Source organism: Pinus tabuliformis, chromosome 8, assembly GCF_031772625.1.
Source record: "Pinus tabuliformis cultivar Carrire ecotype Pingquan chromosome 8, CPIR1, whole genome shotgun sequence".
NCBI lineage: Eukaryota > Viridiplantae > Streptophyta > Pinopsida > Pinales > Pinaceae > Pinus > Pinus tabuliformis.
The window spans coordinates 215,430,916-215,445,802 of NC_142294.1; the positions used below are offsets into that span (position 1 = coordinate 215,430,916).

At 33.6% G+C, this 14,887-nt stretch overlaps 1 pseudogene; it reads left to right on the forward strand.

The window, feature by feature from the left end:
- The first annotated feature begins 12,944 nt into the window (after window positions 1–12,944).
- On the forward strand, window positions 12,945–13,926 carry LOC149234908 (actin-related protein 4A pseudogene; annotated as a pseudogene).
- Window positions 13,927–14,887: the final 961 nt, after the last annotated feature.

Consider the following 14,887-nt stretch of genomic DNA (forward strand, 5'->3'; position numbering starts at 1 on the left):
TTGGAACATGTTCATCAATTTATGCATAAATGAAATGTTTTAAAATCACTAAAGACAATGAAATTTGCAGGTTATTTACTCTCACTCTTCAAGGAAGGATTCAGGAATGGTACAAGATGCTACAAGTTAAGTGCATTTACTCTTGGAATCACTTCATGTAGTATTCTTTTTCGCTCATCACAATTATAGTTATGATAAATTGTGTTTAGAATTTGATAGCTTGAAAATTTATGAGGATGGCACTGTTAGTGAATTTTCCCATAGATTTATGTTATTTTGCTACAAATTTCTTCATGATGACTTACACCCTAAACAAGTTTTAATTGAGAAATTTACCTCTATTGTTCAAGAACATAATGTAAGAACTTATAAGTAACATAAAGAGGAATCACAATTAGTAAATCTTGATCCTACAGTTACTTCTAGTGGATACTCAAATGAAAATAATAATCTTATTCAACCATCAACATCAGGAGAAAATATTACATCTGAAAATGTTTCTATTGTATCTCCTAATGTTTGTGATAATGAGTTAATTTCAATAGAATCAAATTATATAAACATCAATATTTAATGAAAAACCATGATGATAATTATCCTTCTAAAAATGAGCTAGTTTTTATTTTGACAATCGATGACACATTATTAAACCAGAAATCATTTAATGATTTAACAAAAGAAATTCTAAATGATCATTTTTACTTTTTTGGTTATCATCATAATTATTGTATGCTTCAACCTGTTGGGATATTTACTATTTCTAATCTTAAGAATGAATTATATCATGGTGCTCAAGGGGTATCTTTAAATGATCAATTCCTAATTGATATTTGTTTAGTAACTTTTATTCATCCTTTTTGTGACTATCAAGATTCTTGTAAACTATGGGAAAATGATGTGATATTTAACAACTATCCTGAGATTTATAAGTTTAGATCATTTGATTCATTTTCTAAGCACATACCTGTTTCCTTCTATTTTGATTTGGATCATCAACCCTCATTACAAGTTTTTGATATAGATCATGACGATCTTACACATGAAACATGTTATGTTAAAGGCTTGTTGCAATCATCTGATGGCCCTCTTAATTTTGGAGATAATCATGGGTTTACCAATTGTCTTAATTCTTATGTACATATAATAGATGTCTTTAAGGATCTTCCTTATTTGTAAATTCCTAGGAACAATTGATGTTAATACTTCCCATCTTTTACAATTTTCAAAGGAAAGTCTTTGGTGGATCCTTAAAGGTGATATCTCTGACCCTTTAGGTTGTACATATGATGATAGATTTTATCTAGAATTTGAAGATTCTTATAGTAGAATTTTTTCTAATAATATATTTCTTTTATCTTTATTTTTAGGCATTAACATGCATAACAATTTTAGAATTATTTTACATAGTTTAGCATTTGACCTAGTATGTTTACTAATACATGTTGTAGGTGTTTGTCGAGGAAGTAAAAAGTTTGAATGGTTGCATTGGAAATATGACTATACCTAGTCATTTTCCCTCAAACGAGTTAGAGTAGGAATGAAATTACCTTTGTTATTATTTTTCTAAAATAAAGAAATTATAGTATTTTAATGAATAGGAATGATTTTTTATGATTCATTCAGTTATCACCTTACTTATAATGGCTTATCATTTGTGAAGCTTTTTATTTTATCATTATCATTAATTTACAATGGTAAACCTCATATTCTAGGATGTTAACTCAAGTATAGTGCTCATTTCTACTTTGACACACATAATTGCTATAGGATTAGGATTTACATTAATAAAAAGAGCTTACAAGACAAAGCTTTCAACTTTGGCATATAATATCTTATCATTCACTTTATTCATATGTCAAACTCTTTTACCTTGTCTTGTTAAGAATCTTTGTAGCATATTTCTTAGCTTTTAGTTTCAATAATTGGTGATTTTCACCATATGCAAAATTGGAGATAAATGTAACTTATCTTCCCTCTTTTTTATATACTCTTTCATATGAGGATGTCAAAAGTCACAAGGTAATTTGGTATCCATTTTTCTCAGGTATGTGTATATGTTGATCTTCATTTTTTTCTTAATTCTTTGTTTTTTTTTTCTTTTATTTATATTTTCTTATCCTTGTCTTCTCTCTTTTGCAGGTTTTCATGAGTTTGATTTGAACATTTTCTTTTGATTGCAAAAGAAGTTTAGGAAGTGTTATCACTCTAAAACTTCCCTAGGGTTGTCATGAAAGAAATAATAGAGGTAACCACAAACCTACCTTTGAGATCAGGATCTAGCCTTCCTAATGCTCAGAGAGGGCTCTCTCATAATGATTTACTTTCTTGTTTTAATTGATTTTAGGCTAGTTATGTAAGCTTGATTTAGTTTTGATTTGAGTTGTTGGTGGAATTACTAATTTAGATGGATAGATGACTGTCTATTTTCCATTGGGCTATGGAGTCAATATATCAAGAAAACAGAACAAAAAATGAATTATAAAAGGAGTGTTATAGGGAAATGTAGCTAAGCAATATCAGATCTCAAGCCTGGAATGGTGAAATGATTTTCAATCGGGATCAACTAGCAATTAAGGATTCCTTAAACCGGATAATGAAGGAAGTGAAAGAGGTCAACCGGGATGGGAGAGCAATTAAGGATTCTCAGATCTGGATATCAGAAGAAAACATAGAAATGTATAACAGTAAGAGTAGAGTGTACTTAAACAATTTCTGCAATAACATTCCTGTTATACCATTCAAATTTAGAAAACATTCAAGTTTATGGAATAATTTAGAAAAGAACATGAACAATTGAAATATACTTCACTGAAGTGGCTCAACACATGAATCTTGTAAATAAATGCTTATATTATTTTCCCTGTCTGTTAACTGAAAAAGTACAGTAAACCCAGATGAGTTCACCTATAGAAATGTTCATAAATCCCCCCATAATACTTCAAAAGCATAAGTATTTATACAAAATTTACAAACTGTTTACAATAAATGTTGTCTCTAATATACAAAACATTTTTAGACTATAGATGAACTAAAAAGATCTAACTGTTACAGATTAATAGTTCTGGTGGAATGTGTTGTGCAAATGTTGTCGCTGTGGAAGTCGGAGTAGGTAGGGTGTGGACCCAAATTTGTGGTTGTGCTGGTAGATGAACTAGCCGATGCAGATGTATCTCTCTTTTTCTCAGTAATTCACTCAACTGCTTGTTGATCCTCTAACTTGATAATACGAGACTTCCCTCATTGATGGTTGATCCCGTGACTTCCCTACTGTTTTATCATCCATTAGTGTCACAAAATATTTTGGAAAATATATAATACTATATATATTTGAATAATATTTCCAAAATATTTTAAATTAAATTTCTACAAAACCATGTGTTATTTTCAATCTGTGTTTTTGTTTTTTCTTTCCATGAATTCACAAAACCATGTGTAGTTTTGTTCCTATTACTCCCTGTAAATTCACTTTATTTGTAATTCCTTTTACCCTTGTAGAATACCTGGATGGTTTTGAAAAACCATGTGTTGATTTGTATGGTTGGAAGAGTATTCTCACTTTACTCTTTTACTTTTACCTGCAACATGATTTTACATGTGTAAATTGATTTCACCATGCCTGTAAATTGATTTCACCTTAATCTTCTATGGTGAAATGCATTTAAGAATGCTATCTTTTCTCTCTTGTACATTAATTTCATGTGAAATTTTCCCTTTTATTTTCTCTGATAAATTCATGGCATTTGTGAATTTTATTTCATGTGTCGCTGTAAAACCATTTCACCTTTGAATCTCATTCCACAACCTTAGTCTCATATCGCCTGTAGCTATATAATTTTAACTCAAGTATGGTTTCACTCGTAGCTCTAAAATATTACCACATTCTCATATCTATGTATTTCACTTGAAATTAACCCACCCCATATTCTCGTAACATTGATAAGATTTAAAACCAAAACAATTAATGGTTTATCGCACCACTTTTGAGTGGTAGGTAGTATTTATTGAGAGCACGAGATATAACGTGGGGCTACCACATAGTAAAAAGATGGGCTAGGAAAACCACTAATCTTGCGTGCTTTTTGAGTGTTAAATGTTGGATGAGATGAGGGTGAGATATGGAATTTTAACCATTCATTTGTTTTTACGAATCTCAAGGCAAATAAAAATGAAGGGGGTTTAATTCTTAGTGTGGGGTGGGCCATTGGTTGACTTTGTAGGGGGAAGAGGTAGTATAGGTTTGCGGGGAGAAATTAATATAAATTCAAAAAAATTATATTAATAGGGTTTGGTGAAGGGGTAAAAACAAGGATTTTATATATATATTTTTCTTTTTTACTTTATGGGATTTATCTCTGTTTTAACCATTACTTCCTTTGTGTAAATGATTTCTTCTTGCTTTGTGATAATGGTCTTTTCCTTCTAAATAAAGCCTTTGAATACATTTTCGTGTGAATATTTGAAGTAAATAGGTTTTGGAACTAGTATCAAAATTGTTTGTCCAAGCTCTCGTTCTGCTAATCACCTGCAAAATAAAACAATCATTAATAAAGCATAGGTCTGGGGGAAGGCAATCAATGGATTTATTGAACTGAGATGTTTGTGGATGGAGTTCGGACTATGGATGGCTCAATTTTGTTTCGAAAACGCTTTTCATTTATTCATTTTAATAGAGGTAAGGGAATGGCAGAATTTCATATTGTAAAAACTCTGTGATTTTTCACATTGTGATGATAGGGATTCCGAGGATACACAGTGAAGTAGTTGGAGGAGGCTTTCAGGCAGGAGGAGACAGTTAGAGGTCGGTCTTTTGAGGGGGCTGCTGTGGAATGGGAGGTGGTTTCGGATGGGAAGAGAAGTTGAAGGAAGAGTGGTATGGTGTATTATTGCGTGGATCAAAAGTGGTAAATAGTTTTTGCTGAGGGACGCAATATGATGTGGGGCTGCCACGTAACAAAAGGGAGCTCAGGAAAAATCGTGAATCTCACGTGATTTTGGGATGTTAATGATCGGATGATGGGAGGCCGTAATATGGGAATGGGCCGTTGGATCTAGGAGTGGTTGATTGGAGGGCTATCATACGGCGGAGTTGCGAGGGCTAAATGGGGGAGTGGGGTTGAGTTTAATTACGATGAAATGTAATTAATTAAAGAGTAATTGCGAGATTTAACATATTGTGATGTTTTAATAAAATGCGGGACCCGAGAATAAATACACTAGGGATATAAGTTAAAAGGCTATCGGGGAGGGTTTTTTAATGGGGCTCAATACTTTATTTAAACTTAGGATAAGGGGGTTTTGTGGTTTTACTAGGGAAAATGAGATGAAATAGGGGGAAAGGTAAAATGAGGGGGTAGGGATATTTTTACAAGGGAAATATGTTATTTAATGGGGCTCAATACTTTATTTAAACTTAGGATAAGGGGGTTTTTGTGGTTTTACTAAGGAAAATGAGATGAAATAGGGGGAAAGGTAAAATGAGGGGGTAGGGATATTTTTACAAGGGAAATATGTTAGAATAAGGGAAAATGATGAGGGAAGGGATTTTTTGAATTAGGAAGTGGAAATCAGTATGATATTAGTGATAAGAAACAAACCAATTGCTGCTTTCCATACCTTGTGCAAATTGCTTCTGCTTACCCATCATTTACCCTAACATTTTTCTTCATTTATTGGGTGCATTTGAGCTTGTTGACCCTTTTATTTTCTTTTGATAAGAAAAATATCTAATTCTAACCTTATAACGTCCAAGGGCTTAGATTAAATTGATGAGATCCTTATTATTCTCTACCTAACTACTGATATGCTAAGATTAAACAGTTTGGCTAGACCTTTATTCTCTATCTATCAACATGAAATTTAAAGCAAGAATGAATCAACATTAAACTATTTGACCATCATGGATTGTAGCATTTTTGACAAGTTTCATACAATCTTATTTTTGCAAGGCAAAGTAAAAAGTAGTGGCATTTGAATTTGCATCACTTTCATGATCTACTTTTATCTCTTTTTGCTGCGGTTCATATTTAATATTCTTTTTTGATCTTTGTTCCTTTTTGTCCTTTTATTATTCTTTAGGACATACCCTCTTTACATTTTTTAATATGGGAAAGAATTTGTAGAAAAGAAAAGGTATGTACAATATTACAAGACTTAACATAGTCAATTCAAAATTATGATCCATATTATTATAGGAACCTAACAGGAAGAACAACCATAATTTGGCATCTAGGAAGTTTGATTTTCCCTCTTTCAAATTTTTCTTATATTATTTTGAAACTCATTGTTGGTCTTATTCTTAAAACATAATCTTTAAAGATTTGCAAATTAATTTTTAAGCAAGATTTGTAAAAAAAATCTCCTACAAATGCATCATAAATAGGTTGTCAAATGAGCCTTATTAAAAAAATACTTTACAAGATAAAATATTCAATTTTAACATAATCATCATCTTATACATTTTTATGTTAATTTCTTTTATGTTATCTTGTAAGATTTATCCCAAGGCTCATTCTTTTGATTGCTTTCCTTCTAGTTTGCTAGCATTTGTTTCAATTTGGTTTGGATTTGTTTTCATTTTACTTTTTCAATAAAATGGGGGAATATTTTTATTTCTTTCAACTCGGCATAATTATTAGGAAAGTGGTTTTATGCTCTATATTCTACTAATGAAACCTTATCCTTAAAGAATACTTCAATGATGATGATTTCGTTATGCCCATTTTCAGATTTCCTAACTAGTGAAGTCCATGGTTTTGGTTCTTGGTTGTTTAAATCTTTTTTTCATTTTCTAATGATCTATATTTGAGCCCCATTTTGAAGAAAAACAAAATATATTTAACAATAGTTACTTAACGAATTCAGTTCTTGAGGGGGAAGGATAATCAAGTAAATATTAGTTACCTTAAAACTTTTTACACCATCCTCGGCTCTTAAGGAGCAATATACTACCACATTTACTAAGTAATCTCTATGAGATTAACAATAACCATAGTTAAAGCTAAAAACAAAAATGGTCAATTGAAATATAGGAGGTCTCATCACGAGCCAACCTTCCATGATCATAGGTTCTAGCATTGTGACATTACCATTATTGGTTTCCAAGTCAAGGTAATGGCTTTCCACTGCAAGGTTGAAGGAAAAGAGGTTGCATCATGAGATGACTTGTTCACTGTGTTAGATCCTGTGAATGGCATTGTCATTATCTGGTTATCAAGCCAGGACAATGATTTTTTGGTGACCTTTGAATAAGTTTAAAATGATATTTTGTAAATATGCTTGTATTTCTAATAGATGGGATGTTGGAATCTAAAAGAGTTAAAAGGCATCCTTGTCGAGGCCATAAACACATATTGGCAGCAATGACCATGAATATGGTATGGAAGTTAATTTGACACTATGACTTACTTGATTACCTTGTTTACTTGGAAACTAATGGCCAATGAGGTTTACACAATTTGTTGAATAAATTGGATTCATGGGGTAAACTTTTATAAGTTCATAAATAATTATGGATATGAATTTTTTTTTTAATGATACATGATAGAGACGAAAATTCTAGGATATCTGAATTTGAAATTTTGAATCGTTTAACTGTAATTTCCTCATTTTTAAAAGTTTCATATCTTTAAACCATAGATAAATGCTTTTTCCCATTGAGTTGCCATTTTTGTGGCCACACCCCCACCCGCCCCCCATATATTTTTTTTAAAGCGTGGGGACCCTTCGATTTTTAACTCCCTTCTTCACTAGAGTTTCTGATCTTTATTGCTTGGCTTTGGGACTTTTTTTAGGGGTTTTGGCTGTTGTGATTATCGTCAAGTTGTTTGATGGTTACATTTTGCACTACCTTAATGATCGCATGGGAGTAATGTGGCATCTTCCATTGTCGTATCATCTCACATTTCATGTTTGGCCACATTGGTCATTTGTTTTGTATTATAATAATATGTTGAATATTATTCACATGTATTTTGTATTATAATATATTGTGAATATTATGAAACATTTGTTGTAATATATAACACATTAAATAAAATAAACCCCAATGGGCCCAAGCCCCTTACACAATTATTCACAAACATTCAACTATTAAGACCCACTAACGTAATATTAACACTTGACCTTCAATATTTGAATCATGCCCTTGTTATGTTTCTCATTGTATAATCAAAATCCACCTCATATTAAAATAACGAAAATGGTTGGAAGGTGGAAATGACATATATTTTCTTAACGAAATGCATAATGCACATAGGAAAAAACTTGAACATGTGAAGGATGACACAATGACGCTCCATTGTAAATGGTAGAAATGCCAATTGTCAAATAGAAGTGGAATTATAGCTCGATCCCATGCTAATAACAAAAACACATAATTCCTTAATCATTGGTTGTTAATTGAATATGGTGGCATTCTATGACTCAAGTTTTCGCGTTGAATGTGGAACTTCCAAATCATACAAATCTACAAAAATGCTGAAAGAAAACTTCTTACTTTAATATTTGCAACAAGTTTTAATAAATGATCAGTTTTTCTTCCATGATTTTTGTAGAACACTAATTTTGTTTTTAAATGAAATTTATAATTTTTTCTTCCCATGGATCATGCAGGAGATAAAACATATTAAGCAAGATGTTATTTATCATTTCCCTATGATATGCAACAAGCGAGGAGAAAGTGTATCCAACCCACAAGTTGCAATTTCTTGCAAGCATGACAAAAGGATAATTGGGGCTACTTCATTGATTATTGTCTATACTTAGCTTTCATGGATTCAACCACAAACAATAAAAATGGTATTTCGTGGGAATGTTGAGACAAAAGTTTACTTAAAATACGACATTTGCCTAATTTCAGAGAAGGGATGTTGTTGGAAAGATCCTCTTCCTTTGCGCGCACCTGTAGGGATTTTTTCCTCATTGGTTAATCACAGATGAATCTGATTTCCGGAATCAAAGCTCTACTCGAGTTGTTATTATCGTTATCTTTAAAAAAAGGAAATAAGAAAAAACAAACAAATAAGGGCGATCCAAAATATTTATGCTTCAGAGTTAGAATTGAAGAACAGGAAAACAATTGGATTGCAAAGGAGATATACAGTCCCAATGCAAAAAGTATCAACAGGAATCATCCCGAGATAGAGGTATCAGATAAAGATGAGATAGAGTCTGCTGGAGAACTATGATTGTGTTGAAAATAGTAACAAGAAATGATAAAAATAGAATCCATAAATTCCAATTTTAATTTGTCCTTGAATTAAAATTGTGAATTAAAATTGAATTTAGTCTCACCAACTGCTTGGAAATAATTATAATAGAGTTTAGGCTTCTGTGATCCATATTAAGTTAGAGAAAGATTTCGGCGTAAATCACATGAAGAGTCATTTGTCGACGCGTTTCGAACCAACCAGTGTGGTTCATCGTCAGGACAAGATGAAGAAAACAGATCTAGCTTAGCATGCTATATAGACCGAGTAGAGCCTCCAACGGCTAGTTTGACCCAACCGCTAATATTGACCAAAGGACCAGGATCAAATCCAATAAATAATAAAAAATTAAAGGTCAAATTACTAATAAAAGAAAATTAGATGCAATGGACCATTTCTAAGAACGGACTAAGGGAAATAATTAATTAATTCATTATGGATTAACTAGTTGGAGAAGTTCAAGTTAGAAGTCTTTCTGCAGTCATGCACAATTATCCCTTAAATTAAGGATATTATCCCTTAATTAAAGAGATAAGATTGAGTTATATTTGAGTTGTAATTAATTAACTCAGTTTACTGAGTTAAGTCCAGTTAAATTAGTTCCAAACTGTTTGAGGAACTAATTGTGAGTTATCAGTCAGTTGATGCATGCATACACTCAACCAGTGTACTCCAGATAACTGAAGATTCTCTCATCAGAAACTCATGCATGTCTATTATGAGAAAGAGCCAGTTGAGCTAAATGTCAAGGACAATGTACTATTAGTTTCATGTGTTTTCCTACAAAGGAAACTCATGCATGCAGTCAAGGAAAGGTTCCTCGAGGATTGTGCAGTTCATACAGGATGTGAGATCAGTGTGAGAGATCAATTTTCCACTTGGTTGGAGAAGATCATCCCAGAGGAACAACACAAGGAAATAGGAGCTTGGAGGGTAGAGAGGAAGGCTTGTGAGAAGCTTTGCTTGCCTATGAGAATCCAGGAGGATTGTACTAAGAGATGGCTAGTTGTGAGAGCTAAGGCTTTGTATAATTTTGATGTACTTCGACCTTGTATGATAATATAGATAATGGGGTTTTTAGTTGAGGCTTTCCCCTGAGTATTTTCCGTGTTTCATGTGAATTGATTCTTCTTCTTCTGGTTATATGTGTTTATATCTGATTCAACTCTGTTATCACTCAGATTTTTCTCAAGGTTAAAGAAAGAAATTTCCGAGGTAACGACAAACCAATCTTTTAAGTATAGATCCTAGCCAATCTACACTCATAGAGGGCTCTCTCTTTATGATTTAGTGTTGTTTTGATATGATATTAGGCTAGTTATTAGTGCTCAAGATGTTTTGTTTTGATTGGGTGGTGAAATTATGAAACAAATGGGCAAACTAGGCTTTTAGGCCATTGGGATATGGAGTCAATCAGGGATAATTTACTGGATCAAGTCAAATTGCTGAGTTGTGAGTTCAACAGGCAAGATAACAGAATACAAACAAACTTTGGGGCTTGAATGGGTGATATTTTTGCTCAAAACTAGAGGGCAATTAAGAATCCTCAAGTCAGGATTAGAAATAATAAAGGGAGATATGTCAACTAGCAGAGGGAAATTAAGAATCCTATACTAGGGAATTATGAGAAAAACTATGGGGATAGAGGAGCAATGAAGAATTCCTTTATCGAGATAGTTTAGAAGAAAACATAAAAATGGTAAATGTTGATAGCATAGAGCAATAAAGCTAATTCTGATACACTTTGATTATTTTACCATTTAGATTTAGGATGCATGAAACATTGAAACATATAGAAAATACATAAAATCACAAGGATAGAATACTTATTTGTAATCACACTGCATAAGAATCTGATGAAATGTCCTCAACTTTCATTCCTTTTCCAGCAAAAAACTAGATTTTAATACAAAAGCTTTCTTAGCTTGATAGCATATATTTATAGAGATGTTATAGAATCCACCCACAATACTTCAAATGAAGAAGTATTTATACAAATTCTAAATTGAAATATCTTGAAAAAATATCAAGATTGGTTTTACAAATATCTCAAATTGTTTTACATTAATAGAACTTTAATAAAGGACATTCAAATCTAATGAATCTATTTGGCACTATGTTTATGGACTTATGGTGAAAAAGAAGAGAAATTCGAATTTGATAGTAACTCTTAGTTGATGATGAGGCATCTCAGTCACTAACTACATCCTTTCTTTGTGCATTCTGCCCCAGAAATTCTGCAAACTTACGATCTAATGATATGATTTTATATCTCAATACATGATAGATATGTAAAAAGTGAAAGAGGTTTGTGTAGATAAGAATGTTTTTGAGATAAAACTCTCTCTTCTTCCTAAAATTCAGCTCCAAATGTTCACAATATGCTCTACAAAATGATCTCAAAAACAAGACTTTGCACAAACTGAAAAATAGGCTATAAAGGCAGGCACTTATCTCCCTTTTGGTAATACTTGTGTACAAAGTGAGATAGGTTTTTGTAGATTGGCCTGTTAGGAATAAAAACCTCATCTCATTTCTCAAAATACTTCTTGGATTGGCCACAGTAGTTTCTGTAAAACAATGACTTAAACAGGAAATTTTTGAAGAATGTACCATTTCTGCTCTGATTTCATCTTTTAACCTTAAATTCCTTTTAACTATTTTTAACTTTTACAATGGATAAACTTCATTGTTTCTGGTGAAAGTGTTTCCATATCTGTTTAACCCTTACTTCCTTCACATTTACTTTTACTATTTACTGTTTACTTTTTACTTTTATCGCTTTGTTTTTCATCCGTCTTCACTTTGACATGAATTTGTATGCTCTGGTTTGTAACTGTCTTCCCTGATGTTTATCTTCATGCTAGCTGATTTACTTGACTTGGTCTTAAATCTAATACTCTTTAATCCTGATACACTTTGATTGTTCTTTACTATGTCCTTTTACCTTCACTTTATATTTTAGGTTTTCACTGTCTATTTCAACAGTAAATCCTTTTAATTTCATGTTTCCTCTGCTTGTCTTTTAACTGTGTGTTTTATTTTCCACCTCTGTTTGAATAGATTTGATAACAATATTCGAGTAAACAGGTCTTATGACTAGTATTAATACTGTTTATCCAAGGCTGTGGTCTTCTGATCACCTAAAACAAAACAAATTGTTAAGAAAGCATTGGCTTGTAGGGGAGGTCTAAAAGGTTTCATTTGAGCTCGAAAGGTTTGTGGAGTGAGTCCAGAATTATTTTCAAGAGGTAAACCATGCTCGAATCGGTTAACAGAGGCTTCAAGTGGCGCAGATGGGTTATGTTATCACTGAAAATTCTGTTTCCAAAAATTGCTCAAACTAGCTTAAGGACAAAGTGTTTTCGCAGCGCAGAAATCCTTTAGCAGTTTCGCAGCGCTACATGTTTAGGTGGTTTCGTAGCGTGCTACGAAACTGGGAATTTGTTCGAGTTTTCAGTAGAGGCCAAAATCCTAGCATGCCTATTGTACAGAGTTCTGCAGATGAGAGCAGCGACAGTGATTTCAAGGAAGCGGTGGTCTCTGCAATGTCTAAACTTTTGCACTCAAATCTTTTGTAGGCACTAAGCTCGTTTGTAGATAAAGACAGAAGTAGTGCTGTCTGGTGACAGAATTGATGCATAAGGATCTTCATAGCTTCATCAACGAATGGATGCAAAGTTAAGCATTGCGGGATGGGATGGTTAGAAATTATATACTGCTGAGACAACTGCTGAGGTGTATCTCATCTATAGGCGCTCGGCACTATGTATGGAGGTGATGAAGTCGCAGCTATAGTTCTTGATCTGGGGTCTCATACTTGTAAAGCTGGTTATGCAGGCGAAGATGCCCCAAAGGCAGTTTTTCCTGCTGTTGTGGGATCTATTGAGCAAACAGGGATGGCTGATGCAGTCAAAGTTGAAGGAGATTTAGAATCTTCAGATGCCAAAATGAATGTTAAGCTAGACTCTGAGAAGTCCAAATCCAAGTGGAAACTGTATGTTGGTTCTCAAGCTCTGGGCTACCGACGTGATTTTATGGAGGTGATTCCAGCTCTGAAAGATGGTATTGTTGTTGATTGGGATGTTGTGGATAGCATATGGGACCATGCTTTTCGGGAACGCTTGCTAATTGACCCAAAGGAGCATCCTATATTGTTAGCTGAATCATCCTCCAATTCACAACAACAAAGGGTACAAACCTGACCGTCAATGGGTTCAGTGCAATAAATGTTGGAAATGGCGACTTCTGGATCCAAGTCACAACAGTGAAAATCTATCAGATGAATGGTTTTGTTCTATGGCGCCTTTTAAAGGTTCCTGTAGTATCCTTGAACAAGCAATTGAACCTGGGGTAGTTACAGTTGGTGCAAAACAGTCGAATGATGGATTTATAACTTCGACAGCATCAAAACATTAAAAGAACACGTGGTGACATGCAATCTTATGCAAAGATAGTTAATGATAGATATAGTCGACATCTGGAACGTGTGCGTAGCTATTTGGATGCGCCTAGCCATCCTTATGGTGGAGTTTATTGTTCAAAACGTCCATATTCTGTTCTGGATGATGTTCCTAGGTATACAGAACTAGATTTAAGGCACTCGAGGGCATACCTAGTTTACGATGTTAGTGCTGGTGCTCCGCTTTATGAAGGCACCGGTTATGGCCGGCTTGACAGAGCGCCCCAATCAGGTTTCAGTGGCTCGCTTTTTGCTTGACAGATTACTATTTGAAAGATTGGTTAGACAGCTTGGGTTGAACTCTTTTGAAGGCCTACGTTACAATGAACAAAAGCATCGTAAGAAACAGAAATACCAGTGATTTTAGAGGATTATTTTCAGATTTGAAGACATGCATTGAGCATTGAGGATCAAATTCAAAATTCGAAGCGCGCCTAGCAATTTGAAGAGGCTTATAAGGGACAGAATTATATAAGTGTTAACCATTGCTGTAAGGCCGTTCAAAAGAGAAAACGAAAAGAACCTAATCCAACAATTTTTGATGTGAGAAATATATTGGAGGAGGTTGCCAATGCGGGTAATGGTCTTGTTAAGACTGTTCATCTTCTGAAATCCCCAAAGCTTGTTTTCATAAAGAAGATTTTTTGAATCATCGCTATCGTGCCTGGGGGATGAGAGATTAAAAGAGCTCGCATATTGTGCATATATGCGGTTGTTGTTAAAAGATAGGTTCAAGCTAGAAATGCTTTTAACCCCTATATGCGATGGCCTTTGTGAAGCAAACGAGAATGTGAAAACCATTGTCATTTTTCTCTTGAAAAAGATGTTAAGAAATTCAGGTCGGTCAAAAATTAAATCTGTTTTGCATCTGTATAATCACACCGCAAAAACAGAGAGTCGGCAGAGACTCGTTGAAGTTCTTGTTGAAGAGTTGCTTGAAAATGAGGATCTCCAGAGTGATGAACCAATTCCATTCTGCAGCTACTTGCAAAGGGAAAAAATGATGCGGCCTTCTTTGCAAGCTTCCTGAATCCTTCCTCGAAAGTTCTCAACACCATGTTTTCTTATCTGAAAGCAGGCCCTCCAAAAATTTTTGTGCAAGGAGATACAGAAATGGAAAAACATCTCATCACCTTTGTTACCAACCATAAATGTCAAGGACCCACAGCTGCTGACAAAGATTTAATCGACAAGTTGCTAGATATTCCTGGAACCAAGC